At 28.8% G+C, this 19751-nt stretch overlaps 1 protein-coding gene across 2 annotated transcripts in view; it reads left to right on the top strand.

Annotated features, from left to right (window-relative positions):
- Positions 1-19751, top strand: part of LOC143206497 (uncharacterized) — a 192743-nt gene that overhangs the window by 67743 nt on the left and 105249 nt on the right. The gene's annotated exons all lie outside the window — the stretch shown is intronic.

Below are 19751 nucleotides of genomic sequence, written 5' to 3'. Positions count from 1 at the left end.
AATGTGGATAATAGAACATCAAGAGCTAAATTGAAGGTTTTGAAGAATATTAAGCTGAAATATAAAGACTATATGAATGCATAAAGGTAGTTTTTTTTTGTTATTTAATTAATATATTGTTACTAATCGTTTCCGTCTAACCTACAATTTGTCTTTATGCTAACTTCTACGTTATAAATCTAGATATATAACCAGGAGGAATCATCGGCTCTAACTCAGTCTCTGGTGACATAATGTTTATACACGTCACTGCTGAATTTTTTAATATATGCACCTCACTACACAACACTACACAAGATCAGATGGTTTGGTTCTTTTGAGTCTGTGTCCTGTTCTCGTGGTATCCAAAAGTTGCAATATTTCAATATTAGTATGAGAATGGAGTCTTTCCTCATGCCCCCTTGCAATTCTCTTGATTTCTTGACTAACTCTGGGTATCTGAAGGTCTCGATGTAGGTAATCAGTCCTATAGTATTTGGGTGCACCCACAATATCTCTCAGGACTTTGTTCTGAAAAATTTGTAATTTATTAATGTTTCAATATTTGCTTATATAATAGCAATTTATTATGTACTGAAAATTGTGATTTTCTTCCAATTAGCCAGTACATTTTCCTATATTATAATTCCAGTTCTTTTCTTTTCTTCTTTATATGTTTTTTCCAGCGAAGTTTTGCATCGAGATTCATTCCGAGATATTTAGCGTTGTTGCTATATGGAATGCTAGTGTTATTTAATGTTATTGGTGCTTGTACGGTCTGTTTATAGGTGAACTGCACATGTACTGATTATGATTATGATTTTCTTTCATTAAATAAAGGTAGTAATGAAAATATAAACCAGTTAAAATTAAATTAACTGCATAATTTGTATAAATAGAACACATGTAACAAATATAATATAATATCACTTTTTAACAGTAAATTTGTTATAATTTTAAAGCATTGATAAAATATTAACGTTTTTAATGATTTTATAAGATATATGATTATATGATATTTTATTGTTTGATCTGTATCAATTATTTTGATTACTCACTATATATAGTTGAGTTTTGAAATATCAATAGTTAATGTAATGATTATAAATCCATTCTGTTAATATATATTTGTATATTGCAAAAAATAAATTACCTAATTGTGTTTGTTATTGTTTTAATATTAGCATAAAGTCTTTTTCAATATACAAACATGTATTACTTCAGTTATTATTCCATGTTTATGTTTATAACATAAAAGTAAAGAAAGATCATCTATACTTATAATTGATGCTCTGAAATTGTTGCAGTTCTGAAAAGAATGTTACTTATGATACTTTGTTATAATGTTCAGTAATCTAGCCATTGAAACTTATAAATACATTGTTGATTATTTAAGTTAATTGAAATTAGATTTAATTAAATGCTTTTAAAAAAATTCTTATATTAATAATACTCTAAAAAAATGTATTAACATATCATTTTTAAATTATTCCCTTTACTCTGTATGAGAGAAAAATGATTAACTTAATAAATTAAAATTTGAACATAACGCGATTACTAATTAGACTAACGTGTTCCAAAAAATGGGCAAAAAATACAGTTATACAGTACTGTATTAATTGCGCTATATAACATTTATATATTTAGTTATACGAAAAGTACTTGAATTCACCACGGACGGAGAGAGAATAAAATCAATATTTACAACAATTTTAATTTACTGTTAATATGATATTTGGCCATATTTAGACATTTATTCCACAAAATATTTGGCCCGATTTTCTGGATTATTTTATATTACTGGTAAAATGTTTTAATATTGCGTAAATACTGGGTTTACAAAAAAAATCCATTAACTATTTTTGAATTAAAAATTTTAATTTACAGTATATAGGTTTATAATTTTGTAATGATATAATGACCAACACAAAACTGGTCTTCTCATAAGGACTCCAAGATGTTATATAATCATTTTTTATTAATATCTTTCGAACGTTTTATTTTATTAAGATATTACTATACAATTTTATTACCAATAGGTTTGTGTGATTCTAAGTGCATATAATAGTATTCAATAAGTTCGTGTATTATCAATTAATCAGTGGAAGAATTTCAACATTATCATATTGCATAAAAACATGATGAAAATTTCATGGCTAATTTTAGTTACAACAAATTGTCTGTACAGTAGGTGGCGTATTGTTAGTGAATAGAACAAAAAATCTTTGAGTACCAGTTTAAAAAGTGGTTATGAATCGTTTTATCAATATGGTTAATACTTTTACCATGACTCTTTATCGAAATAGGCAATCAAAAGACAGTTTGTGTTCTGAAATCGCTTATGAAAATTAGCGATATTTTATCTCCGACGTAAAAGGAATTATATTCATATAACATCGATAAATTCGTAAAACATTAAATTAATATTGTTTGAGCGAGTAATCATTCGATCGAGATAGTTCAGAAGTTCGTGACGTGAAAAAAAGGCTCAAAGAAAAACCTTCATTTGAGAAAAACCTTTAAATACGCTAATTTATGTAGAATAGGTTCTAAAATCTTATTCGCAAGATTTAACTACCTTTGACCTTTTTTGAGATATTTTTAGACATCAAAAAATGATTTCGTGAAAAATAATTTTTAACAAATGAAAAATTATTAAATATTCTATTAGTATTTTCTTCTGGAAAATTACTATTTATTTATTTCAAAAAACCTTAAATTTCGTAAATTTTGTACATTTTTTTTTCTTGTTTCTTTCTTTTCTTCTAATTTTTTTAATTAAATAAACAGTCCGCTAATAATTTAGGATTAAATTAACTGTAGTAGAGCTTATTGGAGCTATTGTAGAGCTTAATAATAACATCGAGTATTTCGAGTCGTCCCTTTTGTTATAAAATCAATTTGTTTTTCCTCTAGCATTTTAGCATTTCATGTCGGCCAACTAATCAACCATTGTACCACAGAGTTCGAATTCAACAAAGGTTCATTGTTAGAAATGTATGTTCAGTTAAAATTCGTTCGTTTCGTAGAGGTTTCCTAATTTAAAGGACCTTTTATTCGAGATTATTTACAGGGAAGTTTGTAAAACCGACGCCCGATTTTTACACAATTTTCTAATATATAAATCTCGTTCTTTTATGTTGTTTGCGTTTCTTCGAAAAAAAACAGACAAAGAAAATTGAGCTACGTATACAAAGATGTTAAAGACTTAAGCAAGAGGGTTCATAAATCATGGTTGGAGTGTTTGTGCAAAGTCCAAAACAATTTTTATCCAAGTTATCGATTGCTATTTTAAGTAAGATTACTTCCTGAATGTTTTTTGTTTCCTAAGCTTAATTCAACTGTAATTTATTTTAAAATCATTACGAGCAGGATTATTATGTATAATAAAATAACTATAAAAAATAATTATTTAATTATTATATTAATTAGCAAAACTAATAACCATTAGATTCTAATATTATCATACGATCACCCAATAAAAAAAATGTTTTTTTTTATATTGGACTACCTACTCATCTTAAGTAATGAGAAATGTATTCCAATACTATTCTAACTTTTTAATGTAATTTTTCTAGATTGGCTTTTGGCTGTTTGGTCGTTTTTTATCATCTAAAGATATTTTTATTCGAGTGTATGGTGGCGGATTCATGTTTCATTTATTGTAACAAATCAATGGAAGAAACCTTTTTATTTCGCTTGACTCTTTTCAAATAAATCCCAAGTGGCCGAAACATTAGTGTTTTTGGTTCGATAAGAACAAACTAGTCATTTAGAAATCAACATAATACATGTAAAAATCACAATATTTTCTCATTCTATTTCTCTCTTCATTTTATTGCATTTTTAGAATATCTTACTATACGATTTTTTGGACCTTTTAAAAACTGCCTCTTTTGCTGGGCCAGCATCGTGCAACAACATTGCTATGTCTGCAAGCGAACTTATAGCAGTCAAAAGTTTGATTTCTGGACCTAAATATTCACGTTTTCTAAGATACAACATCAACTAATTAGCTTAACCATAAAAGTATTATTCAACACTTGAATTTTTTTAATTCATTTTTCCGATAACAAGATTTATTTTATAATGTGTAAACTCCGATTAAAATTACTTATGATTGATAGTTCTTCTAACTAATTTAAGCCCTTCAATAGTGGTATGCTATACATTCGTCAGAGCCGAGACTTATCGTGTAATTAATTATTGTTTTGTCCATATCGGAAGAAATTAATAAAACGAACCAAGTTAGGATTAACCGTTTGGAGAGGTTTCGATGTATCAACTGTAAATAAGTATCATTATCTTCTTATTTAAGGAAAATGGAAAACACAGATATTATTGGCCCTGGCAGATTTCAACTCTTATACGGTAGATGATTCGTCGTTTATTATTTATATATATATATATATATATATATATATATATATATATATATATATATATATAAATAATATGCTTAGGCATACTGGTTTTGTTACGGGCTGCTAGTAATTGAAATGGTTGTGGAGACATGGTGTAACATTGTACTAGAGGTAATTCCAAAGTTTCTCAGGGGATTTTTTTATAAATTTGAGTGGCATTAACTTATTATTTGTTTCAGGTTTTGTTTTTTCCAGGTTAATAGTGTTAATAGGTAATAGGTTTTCATAAAATAGTTTCATAGAATTTTAGTTCCTCATTTATTGATGAGTTTTTAGTTCTCACGTTGGACGTAAGCAAATATACAAAGCAGTATATAAACGAAAGAAGTTTATTAAATAACCAAAGAACAAAGTAGTTTTATTTAAAAGTTAAATTAGAGAAATTATTAATTTTACTAGCCTAATATATTTACTATTTTTGCAATGTATATGAGCAGTATGGTTAAAAGGTAAAGAACATATGAATACGTAAATTAAGTAATTAAAAACAATTAAGCAGTTAAAATGAAATTAAATATATAATTTTCATAGATAACACGCCTGTGCAAATAGAATAAACTATTAATTATTAACTGTAAATTTATAAATATTTTAAAGCATTAATAAATAAGAAAGTTTTAATACATTAATATATGGAATAAGTACTAACGCTATTAGATTATTAGACTATATGACATTTAATTCTTTGAAACTTCTATCAATTATTTTTATTATTTGCTTTATAGAGTATGTCTGCTATCTTTTGAAATATGAATAAGCCTTTAATGATTGTAAATAAATTCCTTTAATATACATTTCTAAATTGCAGAAAATAAATCTAATTGTATTTGTTGTTATTTTAATATTTACAGAAATGTATTATTATTAAAATTGTTGCAATTAATAATAATGTAATAAAATTATTCTGTGCTAATATTGTTAAGTGTCACAAGCATCACATCAAAAATACTCAAAGAACTTTCACAAAATTAAGTGCAAAACACACAACTGGCAATTAAAGAATATTTTAGTAATTTCTAAAATGTGTTTAAAAATTTTAAATACTAAACTTTTAAAAGAGTTTTACAACAGTTCCTAACTCAAGTTATTTTGTATTAAAACCACAATAGCACAAAAATGGTTTTAAAAACAATTAAAAATGATAAATTGAAAAAATAGATCCACACAAGTACTTTACTCAATCTATGTCAATGAAAAGTAATGGCACTCAAGAATATAAAATTAATAGTCTTAACATCAATTTTGGAAGCAATATCCCACTGTGTCTGGAGACAGAACACTAGAAGGCAATAACCGCTGAAAGTAAAAATTGGACTCTTGCTGTGCAATCGATACAAAATCTCCCGACAGCATGAAGAAGAGAACACAAAAAAAGGGAAAAGAGCGTGACTTGGGGTAAGACCAGAGAGTATACACGAAATGAGACGCACTGAGAAAGGGACTGATGATAAACGCATTCGATCCACTGTAAACCCCCATATAAGACACGAAAAGCTTGTATAAATGTATAAACAGGATACAGGGAAAATAACAAGAATGAATGTAAATGTTTTTTTTTCACAGTTTCTTTCCTTTTATGTATTTATCCTGTTAGCATACAGGTAATATTGTTACTAGGTTGATGAATATTAATACAACAAATTATCTCTATTTAATTGAAGTATTTAATTAAAGATATTTTTAAAATAATTAAAGCAATTAGACGGAAAATATATCAGTAAAAGTTCTTCATTATCAGATTAACAAGTCTTTATGCTTTATGACAATTATACTAGATTCAAGTCGAATTTGTTGTTATTCTGAATGGATGTTGTATAATTAGAATTTAGTCACTCTTATGAATTACTGAGTTAATAGAGTTCTTAGATATGTACGTAACAATACCCTCCAATGAAGATAAGCTAAAACGCATTGCCAACTGCAAGATCATTCGAAGATTGCGTTCTTTTGTAGGACAGCAATTACCAATAGTTATCTCGTCCTGTATTTACTTGCCATATTTGTGCAGCTACGATTAAATTCGCAATCTATCAGTGTCTAAAATGTCAACAGATAGTTTCATGGTTGGTTACAATTATTAAATGGTTGGAAATGAAATAAAACAGTGGTTGTTTACGTGGTGTGGCCGATATTTATTGGAAGTTATATAAAATCTTATTTTATCATGTAGTACTGGCACCCCGCCCGTGTTCAACATATGGGATTATATTTCTCGTTATTTTGAAGACCGCCATGATGTAAAATTTGACATGCCTCAAGGTCGTTACAATAATTTTACATACAATTATAAACAAAAAAAAATACAAAAATGGTATAAAAAATTAAATACAAAATACAGATATATAAATAAAAGTATGCTGTATACAAAGATGTTTGAAACATTTGGATATGATAACACAAAATTGATTTATAAAGTTGAACCAACGGAATGTACTGACGTGTGAACATTTGGAACGTTGGTACAGCTGTCGATATCTCTCGGTTCTACAGATACCGTTGCTTCATAGTTGTTTTGGCACCAGAATGTGGTCTATGGACGACGTTGAAAACAAACTAATTTTAGAACAGGACTCCCGTAATCGACGCTGTGGGTGTTTCGATGACGTGGTAGCTTATTTTCCTCGACGACGAGACGTTGGTAATTCTGGTACAGCGGCGAAGACATGACGAGTCTACGGTGAATGCAATCGGTACCTAGCTTTGCGACTGCTCTGTGACTAATCTGTAGCCGCATATATTACGGTATTTAAGGAAAAACAAACAACGACAGTATCCGACCGAATCTACCCAAAGCCTTTCAAATTAAAATTTCTGTCAATATAACTGAGACTACGAGCGAAGGAAGACATTATGATTTAAACATAGCGCCGGAAGAAATGTCTAGTCAAAATATTGAATATTATAAAATGAAAATAATGTGAAATAGTGATGTTAAAAGCTCTAAGATTTCAAAGGATTGTCGAAAAAATAAAATTTTGAAAAATAAATTGAAAAGAAAAAAGAAAGTGAAATGAAATTTATGAGTTCACTTATTGAGTTTATAAGTTGCAGCACTAAAACTAAATTTAATGAGGAACTACATCAGGTAGAATTGTAAATATTGAAATAAAATTTGTAAAAAATTATGGAAATACGGATAAAACACATCACACCACACCAAAGGCAGACACCATGTGGTACGTGCTCTCCATTCACGAGTCCAAACCCAATTTTGTTAAAGATCACGTCGGGGTTACTACTTTAGGGTTGTTATATGGCTCGGTATTATATCACTTTGATTTGCGTAATACTAAGTTTCATTTTCAGTCAGTGGTCTTTTCTTATCCATATTGGGTTCTTGATAATTTAATTATAACAATAATTATAAAGCAAAACAGCCATTAAAGACGTAAATGTGATGCATTCGACAATTTCTTTAATACAACTGACGAATATGGACGCGTATCTGTGATTCAAGTTTAGAAAAACGACGTGTGTGTGCATGTCTGCGTACGAATTAATTCGTAATTGGCTTCCGCAAAGGGATTTCTGTTACAGGAGCTAACTACAAGATCATTTGTTAGGCCTTTTAGAAAAAAACTTAGGCTTTTTTATCATGACTATGCACTAGTATTGAAGTAAAAGTGTTTTTAATAATATATTTTGAATAAATCAAATTCTCAATTAATTTCTGAAAATTGCCCTAGCTATCCGTGTTAAATAAACACAATATAATTCTTGAAAAAACTTATTATATCATTAGCAAAAACTAAGCGCTAAAACATTTTAAAAAAATACACTCTCGGAATTTTTTAGATCTTGAATATTTAATTTTTAACAGGCATAATAATTATCTATATAATATTTTAACTTGTGATTATTGTACTTTTATGTCCTCAAAACAAATATAATATCCACATAATTTGGAAATACATTTTAGGTTAAACCTAAAATAGAAGCAGTATGTAATTCTGTGTCAAACCTTTGAATTGTCTGAGTAACTTTCCACCTCACAGATACTCTACAGACATTTTAATTGCTTATTGTAAGTTGTGACTTTAAAATGACATTAAATTAAACAGGTCTGCAGCATAAAAGCGGTTGTTTGTGACTATTTGCAACTGATTTCGATGTAGTTTAGTATGCTTAAAAAGAAAACAATATAGAAAAAACTCGAGGACGTCAGGAAAAGAATGTGCTCCAAGAATCATTTGTACCTCCATATAAAGTTCCCGAAAAATTAGGAGCTGTAAGTGAAAAGCAAGTCGAATGAAGAAGGGCATTAAAGGAGATACGGCTAATGGAGAGTCTCAATAACATTAAACTGCTATTGGACGCTTCAATAGACCTTTCAGATCAAAGCAAAAATGTATAAATGGGAGCGTCAGTGAGAAAACAGGTCTTAGTGTGTTCTAGTGAACGTATATTAGATAAAAAATATGTATCGTTAATGGTTTTTATTTAAATATTTTAAAGTCTCCTTTTTATCAGCTAGGTTTTATATGGACTGGGCATTCAGCTTAACGTGGGCTCCGAATTACAGTCCTCGGCATTAAACCTACCGACTAACCAGTGACCGACTTAGAGACCATCCCAGAAGACATCCGGTCTTACCCAGCCTAGTTTCTGGCGTGTTCGGGATGGTAATTCCTTGTTGGATTTTCCACTGTTGCCTATAAATACATTTACAATTACAATCACAAACATGAAGTACATCCATGATTCGGCAGGATTCGAACCGATGACTATCGCAAGAGTAGGTCTGTCCAGTTGCCTTGACCACTGCGCCAGCGATGCTTGCCGATTAATGGTTTGTAAGTACGGTAATAATCTAAGTATGTTCTCTTTATTTTAAAGTATTAGTAAAATTGCTACCAAACGCATCGTCCTATAATAAAAAGGAAGTCATTTTCGGAATTAGAAACCAAAAGATGACGTCACAAAACCAAAACAGTTCTTAGACTTCTTCTTTAGACTTGTCTTATCTAAATTATTTTTCCATAAACATTACTTTTCATCTATTTTTTTCTAGTTGTCTAAACTTGTATGGAGTTGAAGTTATTACAGAACATCTGTCTTTATCATTTTCTCACCAGCTTGACTCAAATAACACTCTTAGACCCCATTACGGGCGAATATAATCCATTAAAATTCGCATTTAGTAATGTAAACTCGGCCCAAAATTGAGGATCCTTCTTGAAGCATCCTCGTTTGTTTTCTCTGTTCTAGTTCGGCTACTTCGCAGTCGACAACGTCTCTTATATAACAATATACTATTTACGAGAGGATCTCGAATATACATAACTGTAATTTCGCTGCGGTTACGTTAGAACGATTTCAAATATTTAGTAATTATAATATTGGTCATGACGTAAATTGAATCTTGGGTATTATTTGAAATACGCCTAAAATATTCAAAATAAGAATTTACGAAATTATAATTTCATTGCAAATTATTATTAAATTTATCCATAAGATTTTATTAGTATCATCTTAGTTTTTATGTAAAATACATATCCGTAAACCATGAATTCTTGAGAATGGAAAAACTAAGAAATATAAAAAGAAACTAATAAGACATCAACAATGTGTTAAAATGTATGGTATAAAGAGTAAAAGCTCAAACTTTGTTTAAAAATAATAAAATAATAAATAAATAAATTTATAAAAATTAAACAAAATTGTGTGGAGCTAAAAGCTCATATAAAATAAAGCTATATACAAGATAATATTAAATTTTAAAATAAAGTCCGATTTCTTTACGATGGTATACCCGTCGACATCAACCAGACATTATTTTGCCACACTGTCAGTTCCTTTAAATCGTCTGTATATTTCTAGAATGTAATCAACCACATTAAAATTATTGCATTCACAAATTAGTGATTTAAGTTATTTAATGATTATGTCGATTATTTTAAATTAATGTTAACAATTTCTTTGTTCAAAACCTAAGAAGATTATTTAACATTAAAATATTTTTAAATGAAAAGGAAATTAATATTATAAATTCTATAACAAACAAAAGTTATTTACAACTTGATGTAGTACAACTATAAATATTCACGAGAGAATAAATCTAATATTACGAAATTGCCACTGCCTATAACATATTATGCCTATTATAAGTAACTAACCCAATTAAACGTAAACTTTCTAAAATTCTTGCCAAAATTGGCACCCTTAATCTTGCCAAATGACGTTTTTGTTGTTCTTTCAATATTATTGCTACATTTAAGGATGTTGGAGATTCAGACAAGTTTCAATGTGTCATTTTCAATTATAGTACTATAGTAGGACTATATAATGGTTATCAACTCAGACGTTGATGAGATATGTTTATATAAATGTCTTACTTTCACAGACTCAATTTTATCTAAAATAAAATTATTTTGTTTAAATTAATTTGTTAGTAAAATTAGCAAATAACACTGGTCTGCAATTTTTTTTTCTCCTTTTTGTTTTCATGCGTGAATTCACCACATTTCTCGCTCTAAACACGAAAAATAACATACAAATAAGTACAGCAGATAGATTTCTTAATTAGTGTTCATTTAGTTAGAAAATAATATTATTAAAATAACATTTATTATAAAAAAGAGAAAAAATATTACGGTCTACGCTTTACAGTAAAAAATGTTTTTTACAATCACAAGTTACACCTATATGATTAAATCATCTCATTATATAGTGACAAGTAAGTGATAAAAGTCAAGTTATTTTGTAGTTTTTTTTCTTTTCATGGTTTCCATTGGAATTTCTTGGCGAATCGACCAACAGAAATCAGCAAGCATTGAAGCTGCTGACGATTTTCCACTGTAGCATCTTTCAATTTGCATAATATCTTGATTAAATCTTTCACCATGCTCATATGAGACGCCTCCAAGATTCTCCAATAACTGAATTTTGAGTGAGATGTTGCATCCTAACACTTTGTAAGCAGGAAGAAGCTCTTTAATGATTTGTTGGTAGTTGTCAGATTTCGTAGTCCCAAGAAAATTATGACACATTTTCATAAAAGCCACCCAAGCTCTCTTTTCTGCTTTAATCAACTTTGATTCAAAAGCTTCGCCTGTCATAAGCTCCCGCATCTGTCGACCTAAAAGAATTGTCTTGTGTGACTGTCCCACTCACAGAAAAAACAGCAAAAGTTCCTGTATTCTCCTTGTTACCCAGTAAGTATAGCAACGACTTTTAAATCATCACAAATATTCAGTAAGTATTGATAATATTTAATTTTTTGGAGTAATACCACCAGGTTTCCATAATTTTCCTTCACATTTGTTGTAGGTGTAACAGGTACAGAAGGGTATTTATTGCCATTATGGAGCAAAAAGGCTTTCAAACTTATTTTTGAGACGTCAATAAAAAGTCTCCGGTCACTGGAATTTTCTGAAAAACTCAGTTCTTGAAGAAGCCCTGCAAATCATCTTCTTTAGAAAAAAAACTTGTAAAATATTATTGTCTTGTGCGAAAATATGAGACCCTTGTGCTTGTATCCAACAAATTCCACTGTTTTAATCTTGATGTGAGTAATTGTGCTTTAGATTTTGACAGCCCAGGTCTCTAACAAGATCATTTAAGTCACCTTGTTTAAGTACATAAGGTTCGTTTGACGGGCCTGAACATCCAGATAAAGTGTATAAAGATGAAAATGTACTAGTAGAAAGAAAACTTTATTAAGGCTGTAGACCAGAGATATTTTTATTTTCTAATTTTTCGCTATTGTGTGGTGGAACTGGAGGTAAAGTGTCATCACCACGAGGAATCGGTCTCTTAGCAGATGCGATATTCGGGTATACGATCTTATTTTTATTTTTTTTTAAATCCTTGTGTTCATGTCATACAAAAATTACAATGATTTTCATGATTATGTGGTGTACTCCAAATTATTGGCATTGAAAACGGCATGGATTTTTGACTTCCCTCAAGCCAGCCTCTCAATGTTGTTGAGCAACTATTGCAATATATTTTTGCCAGCCAACTGCAGCTGATAAGCTCTTTTAACAAGATCTGTTATCGCATTTCGCTGTATTTTTAGAGTTAACTCACCACAAATATAACAAAAACTGTCTGTAGGATTCTTGCAAGTTCGTGGCGGCATTTCATAACCTAAAATTAAATAAAATTTATTTTAAAACAATTTTCAAATTTCTACTATATATTTATTTATAGGCTCTGTTTATGAAAAAAAATACATAAACTACATATAAATTATTTCAAAAAAAAATAGAGAGTACAAAATTTAGCAAAACTTAAACAATTAAAAGACTTGTTTTCAAATAACTGTTGTAAAGTTACAGCGAATAATGCGCATGCGCGTATGTACTACCATTAAAATCACATTCGACACTCTAACACTTTCTCATACAACTCCCCAAAACCTATTTTCTATGTATATACTCTGTTTATGATGTTGAAGTATAAAAAAATTGAAAAACCTAGATTTTTTAAATTAAAAAAAATCATATCCTAAAATATAGTCGTAATGGAAAAAATCGGCCAACGGGAATTGATTCAGAGTATTAAAATCCTCATATTTATGGCAGAGTTTCTTGAAGGAGGATTTCATTGCAGTGTAATATAATACACAACTAAAGTATAAAACACAGAATAACAACATAAAACCGAAATTGAAACTATCGCTTGCTAAAGGGCAACATATTTGAAAATTACCGGAGTTAACCGAATAGTATCCAGGATCATCTTATTGTAGTTACTACAAATTTTTTTAATGAAATCGAATAATGTAAACATTTTGTGTAACAACACACTTTCCAATGATGACAAGATAATATCATAATCAATGATAATATCATAATTGTCAACAAGTTGCTGCATTTATTTAAAAATTGAGTCGCGGACACAGAACCGTTTTGATGGGGACATAGAGGCCTCTCTATTCAATACATGGGAAATGAATGTGTAAATGGTTAGCGTCCTTTCAGCAATATTTAGGGTAAATTATATGGTTCGGCTGAATGAGATAAGACGAAAGGAAATAGTTATGGTTTACATGATGTGACCCTTATTTGTTGACGAAATATAAAATGTGGAAAATACAAATAGATAGAAGGAAGCGGCGCTGTTTACGTTATGATGAGACTTGGGCAGTGGTGGCACGTGTGCACTGAACGATTGTCAGTGACTGAATGATCGAGAGTACCCTTCAATAATCACCCAGATAAATGTCTCGGTGTCGCTAGATATTCTTTATCGTGTACTAGAATGCGCTGCTGGCACCCCGCCCATGTTCAACATCTGGGATTATATTTCTGGGTATTTTGTAGAACGACAAAAAAAAACCTCTCCATCAATGGCTATACAAGTTTCTATTGGCTAGGGCTGTACATGCGCATTTCTACCACGCCTCTCATACATAGAAAAAATACTCTCATACCACTGTTTTAGTTGTGGTTAGATGTTATTTTTAGGTTAATTTTGTATTTACATTTTATTGAGGTAATATAATTATTTCATAAGCAAAATTAGCAGCAGACAATGCGAAAATAAGTGCATAAGGTATAAATTATTAGCAAAATTTTATCATTTTATAACACTATAATTTTGTAGATTGTTATGGAACAAAGGATATATTTTTATGTTAGATAATATGGAAACAGAACTTATTTGAAGATTATTTTAAAGGTAAGAATGAAATTTGGTCATGTCTGTATAGGTTTCCTGTCTATTTGTTATTATACTTATATATTTTAATAATTTTAATAAATACACACAAACCATATAAATAAAATATTAAAACAAAGATATGAATCAAAATAACTTATCATACATTTTCCCTTCGAACTACTTTTTTGTTAAAATCGCTCTAAGTACCACCTCTATGTTATTAACAATTTGAATTTGAGATTCTTGATTGACTGATTTGGAATCTGTCTATTAGTAAATATATTGTCTATTCTGTTATTGATGCCATTTTCCTTATTTGCTTCTTATGCTTCTCACTACGTGTTTTCTTGTCTTGCAATCTTGAGCACTAGCTACATAATCTACAACAATATGTTGTAGAACTATGTGTTTTCTACTCATCTTTTATAAGATATGCTCTATTATGGATTCTAATAATTATTCTATCTTAATAGTTACTAGCATTTGGTCTTTCAATATTCAAAATTCTTCTGCATACATTCCTTACTTCATCTAACGAATGTTTTTCAACGTTTATCTAAACATTCCTCTTTAGTGTATTTGTTTTCAAAAGATTGTTCAGACTATTGCCACAGTATTTGTGTTGACTCTAGTGTTTTTAAATGTGGTCGGATTCATGGAAAAAAGGATTTCACAGATATTGCAGTCAGGTCAAGTCTTCAAGGATGGTTGTTAGAAAAAAAGGTTCATTTTCTTATTCCAACTCTATTTCATAGGTAGTGCGGAGAAGTGTTTATTCTAAATATAATAAAGAAGAACACAAAGGAATAACCTGCTGTATTTTTTGTTATGGTTCCTTTAATATATATTCTTCCTTTTGTAATATTTCGTCATTATTTATCTGCTCCGAGGAGTTATATAAACTGGAAGAAATAATAAATCACAAAGCTTCAAATACTATGTTATCAATTTATTCCAACCTTTTTCTATTAAGTACACCTTATCTTTACACTATGCTGAAAATTCATAATACTTCGTTAGCTTTTAGCTTCGTTATAGCTTTTTTCTTCTTTTGAAATATCTGTAAAATCAGAAAGATATAAGTATAATAACAAAGAGACAGAAAACGTATACAGACATGACCATATTTCATTCTTACCTTTATTATAATCTTCAAATAAGTTCTGTTTTCATATTATCTAACATAAAAATATATCATAAAAATATATCCTTTGTTCCATAACAATCCAAAAAATCAGTGTTATTAAATGATAATATTTTATTAATACTTATACACTGAATACCTTATACACTTATTTTCGCAATATCTTCCGCTAATTTTGCCTATGAAATAATTATATTACCTCAAAAAAATGTAAATAAAGAATTAACCCAAAAATGACATCTAAGACTGTGGTACGAAGGACGTGGTAGAAAAGGACGCGAGTTGTGAAAAGTGTCAAGCTAGATTAGAACAAGTGCGCATGTGCAGTCCTAGTAGCATATATATATATATATATATATATATATATATATATATATATATATATATATATATATATATATATATATATATATATATAGGCATATAGAAAATCACATATGTAGCATGTCACATAGTATATGTATAGGCATAGATGGAAAGGTCTTTTAAAAGGTCGCTGCAAATCTTTTATAGTAAGCTTGGATTGTATGCCATTTTTAGAGATAAAAGAGGATAAAAGTTTGTTTTATGCGCAAAAGCTTGTTGTGCTTTTCCAGCAGGTCAATATGCATCAGACAGAACATAAAAATAATAGTTAAAAAAATTAATTATATAAGTATAGTACAGTCAAAAAATAGCATGACAAAATTATTCGCATATTATTACAAAGCACATAAAACATAATGTACGATCTATTATAAAATCGCGTCAAGTAAAACTGAGTGTGTGAAATCGGTTGTTAATGTTGTCTGGTTTTGACAAATCTCATTTGTTTCGTTTTATTGTGCGATGTTTCCTGCCTAATCAATCATCCTCTTTGAATTTATTCACGCATTTTCTTCTAAAATAATAGCAGCTAAGCCTGCATCTTTTCCAAACTTGCAATTAATCATTTAACAATTTATTTTGACTTTAAATTATTTAACAAATTTTGGATAAATTGTTTTAATTTGATATGTTGTTTAATCAGGTTTGAACTTATGGGTTGCACAAGATGGTGGTTCTTTTAAATAGGAGGTTTAGCATAAAATATACATTAGAACATTTTTAATTCAGAATATTTTGAAAACAAAAAATATAACTGGCGGAATCAGTAGGATTATGAGAACATCTCTACGTTATTCTGCGAATTAACCAGAAACAGCGTATAAAGGCAATAATAGATTAACGTTGAATTGGCCATTGGTTCACTCGCAGTACAAGTAAAGTCAATGTAAATAGTAAAAGTCAATGTTTTGAAGATAATCAACAAAATATTAATAAATATAAATTACTATGTCACATGAATGAACGTCACAATGTCGTGTAAAGAATAATAAGTGAAATTATTTTCTGAACTATAACAACTTTGGAGCACCATACTTATGTATACATAAAAGTTTCTTTAATTTTATGTTATAAGTATAATCTCAGTCTACTGCAATTAGGTACAAAAATCAAACAAAAGAATCAATAAAGGTGTAAGAACAGTAAATGCGGAATAAAAGTTGCTCAAGGTACATCTAGTTATGAACCAATGAAATTTAGGATCATTGATTTTCGTTTTATTGGAATATATTTATTTGTTGCGTATATTATACAAAAATATTGGGCCTAACATGTCTTACTTAACCGTGCCAATTTCACGCCTCTAGATGGCTCGGTTTTCTTCAAAAAGGGTATAAAAAGTTTCGATAAGCCTGTTAATATATAGAAACTGAGGAAGATATGAATAGCGACGTTTTAGTTTTAATTTATTGTTATTTTGAATAAAACGTTTTTTAGTTAATTCACTTATATCACGTTCGTTAATGTGGACATTTCGATAATGTGAACTACACCTGGATTGAATTTGTTCGAGCACTCATTAACGAGCATTTGCTGTATATATATTTCTTCCGATAAGCGTATGTTAATAGTATCACGCAGCTATAACAATATTTAATAATAAACATTAAAAATATTTACTGTAATACTACATAAATATTTACAAAATTTTACCTGTTGAATAAACATTTACACTGATCAGTTAGAATAATTGTTTTCGACGTCAAAATTAACCAGATCCCAAACAGACCTCACGAATATTTCCCCTTAAATATTTTACGTCAGCTTAAGGGACAAAAAAACCTTTTGGCAAAATTGGAGCCGAGAACAAAGAGAAAAAAACAGCTCCGGCAATATATGAACTTTAATATAAAGTTTTTCGTGGAAAATGTTTTGGGAAGTTTTCAATTTAACTTCGTCGTTAGCGGCAACTGGCAACACATGACAAGTTTTATTATTTTATAAATATTTTATAAACGTCTCTGGAAACAGTTTGATTTAGGTGGTTTCTCGATAAAGTTATTCAATTAAATTAAACATCCAAATTATATGGAGAAAACATATTTTTCAGACGGGTTAAAGGAGTTGGAGCTAGGCATGCAGAAAAAATATCGATATATCGATATTTTTGGCCGATATTTTTTTTAGGTCAATATATTGATATATCGATATTTTTAGCCGATATTTTTCGATATTGATTTAAAATTGATACTTAATTTTAAAGGTTTGGTGATCCAGTTACTACTTTTAAAAATATTTAGAAAAAATATTTATTTTTGGCTAATATTAGAAAATTTTTATTTTTTCTTAAAAAGATCGAAATTTTTTATAATTATTGCAAAAAATATATCGATATTTTTTTCCAATATATCGATATTTTTTAAAACATATCGAAATATCGATATTTCTTTCGGTGGCCAACACTCCTAGTTGGAGCATCGCTGGATAATTGCCTTAATTTTCATTACAGGTCTTCTATTGAAGCCCATTGATATAACGTACATATTTATTGGTACAAATGATCGTGTTTTGTAAAAGTGTAATGATGAATTCAAAAAGAAATCATAGGTACGATATTACAAACGAGTAAACTGTATTGATTCAAATTAAATTTAATAATAGCTCCATTTTAAAAAGTTACACGATGATACTTGATATGCGTTCAACAGTATCAGTGAATACCGTACAGTAGTGTGTGTAGTGAGAAAAATATCGATATTCTAGTGTTGGGAACTATCGACTGAAATCGACTATCGACTGTTTAGTAATTGACTACTTTTTACTATCTACTGTTTCAGTCGCTACTTTTTGGTTCAACGGATTTTACTACTTTTTACTACTGACTGTTTTGAGTCTCTATTTTCGGTCCGACTGATTTTGTTACTATTTACTATCGTGTAAACTATAGCTATAAGTTAATAATTAATAAATAATTATAATTTTATAATTGAAGAATACATATTGATGTATTTTCTCGCACTCGTCTTGCTTGTTAATTAATCCAAGTACATAGGAAAAGTAGTAATAAATTAATTGTAAATTAAGATTGTACTAAGTATATGTAATAAAGATGTTATAAAAAAAATTACTATTGACTGTTTCAATCGTGTACTTTTAGTTACTACTTTTGGTACTACTAGTTTCAATCGACTGATTTTTAACGCTCTGTCGTCCTAGCCGCGACCTTGACAAAAATATACCCAAATTCTGGATATATATATATATATATATATATATATATATATATATATATATATATATATATATATATATATATATATATATATATATATTTTTTTGGTAGTTTGCTTGCAAATAATAATATATTGTACATTAATATAGCAGCATTTTGGAACGATATTTTTCAAGATTGTTAATGTCATAGGATAAAAAGTTTAAAATTGTGAATGATAAATGGTAAAATACTTTTGACTGTTTTTATGGCAATAATAGGTAATCCTACGATACTCTCTATTTTTGGTTCAAACAATGTTTCCAATCAATAGTAAATAAAGCATTTACTTTATTTAATAAAGCTCTAGTAGTTATTGTGCGATCTTTTTAAATTATGTCATGAATTAGTTTTTTTTTCTATGATTTTTAGGATTTTTTAGAGGTATATTTTATTTATTATTTAATATTATGGTTATTTTCCATTTTTAGCTATTAGGCTTTGGTTCTATTTTATTGTCTATATTTATTATAGTATATTATTTAAAAATAGCAATTAACATACTAAAATATTGTAAAACCATTTTGGGGTATTATTTCATTCCATAAAAAAATTTCTTTTCTTTTTACAAATCCATAGAACATTCAAATATAAAAGTAATTTTACTTCGTTTAAAATGCAATTATTAATTGCATGTTGATAGTAATTATTTTTTTCCTTAAAGTTAGTACGTGAAGGAATGTGTACATTTCCGTCTTGCTTATATTATATTTTTTCTATGATATTACCGTTTGAAAATATAAGCACATATAAAATTAACTGGTCTAGGCATTTGTCTAGCCTGGTTATTGGCGTAAATATCGACCAAATATATCGATGTTTTACGAAAAAAATATATAACTGTTGTGAATTTTTGTCTGTCTAATTCTGCTTTTTATTATATTTAAGTTTTTGTATTTGTAGTACATGTTATATGTAAGTTTCAATTTCATGCACTTCTTTTCCATATAAGCTTTAGCTATGCCAAACCTCACACTCCTTCTTGGGAACAATATTCTTAAACAGGGTACCGAAGAAT

This window comes from Rhynchophorus ferrugineus, unplaced genomic scaffold (genome assembly GCF_030347505.1).
Source record: "Rhynchophorus ferrugineus isolate W39M unplaced genomic scaffold, kcgeb_rfMv2 rfM1, whole genome shotgun sequence".
Classification (NCBI taxonomy): Eukaryota; Metazoa; Arthropoda; class Insecta; order Coleoptera; family Curculionidae; genus Rhynchophorus; species Rhynchophorus ferrugineus.
The sequence above is the reverse complement of the archived record's forward strand: the minus strand, read 5'-3'. Positions and strand labels throughout refer to the sequence as shown.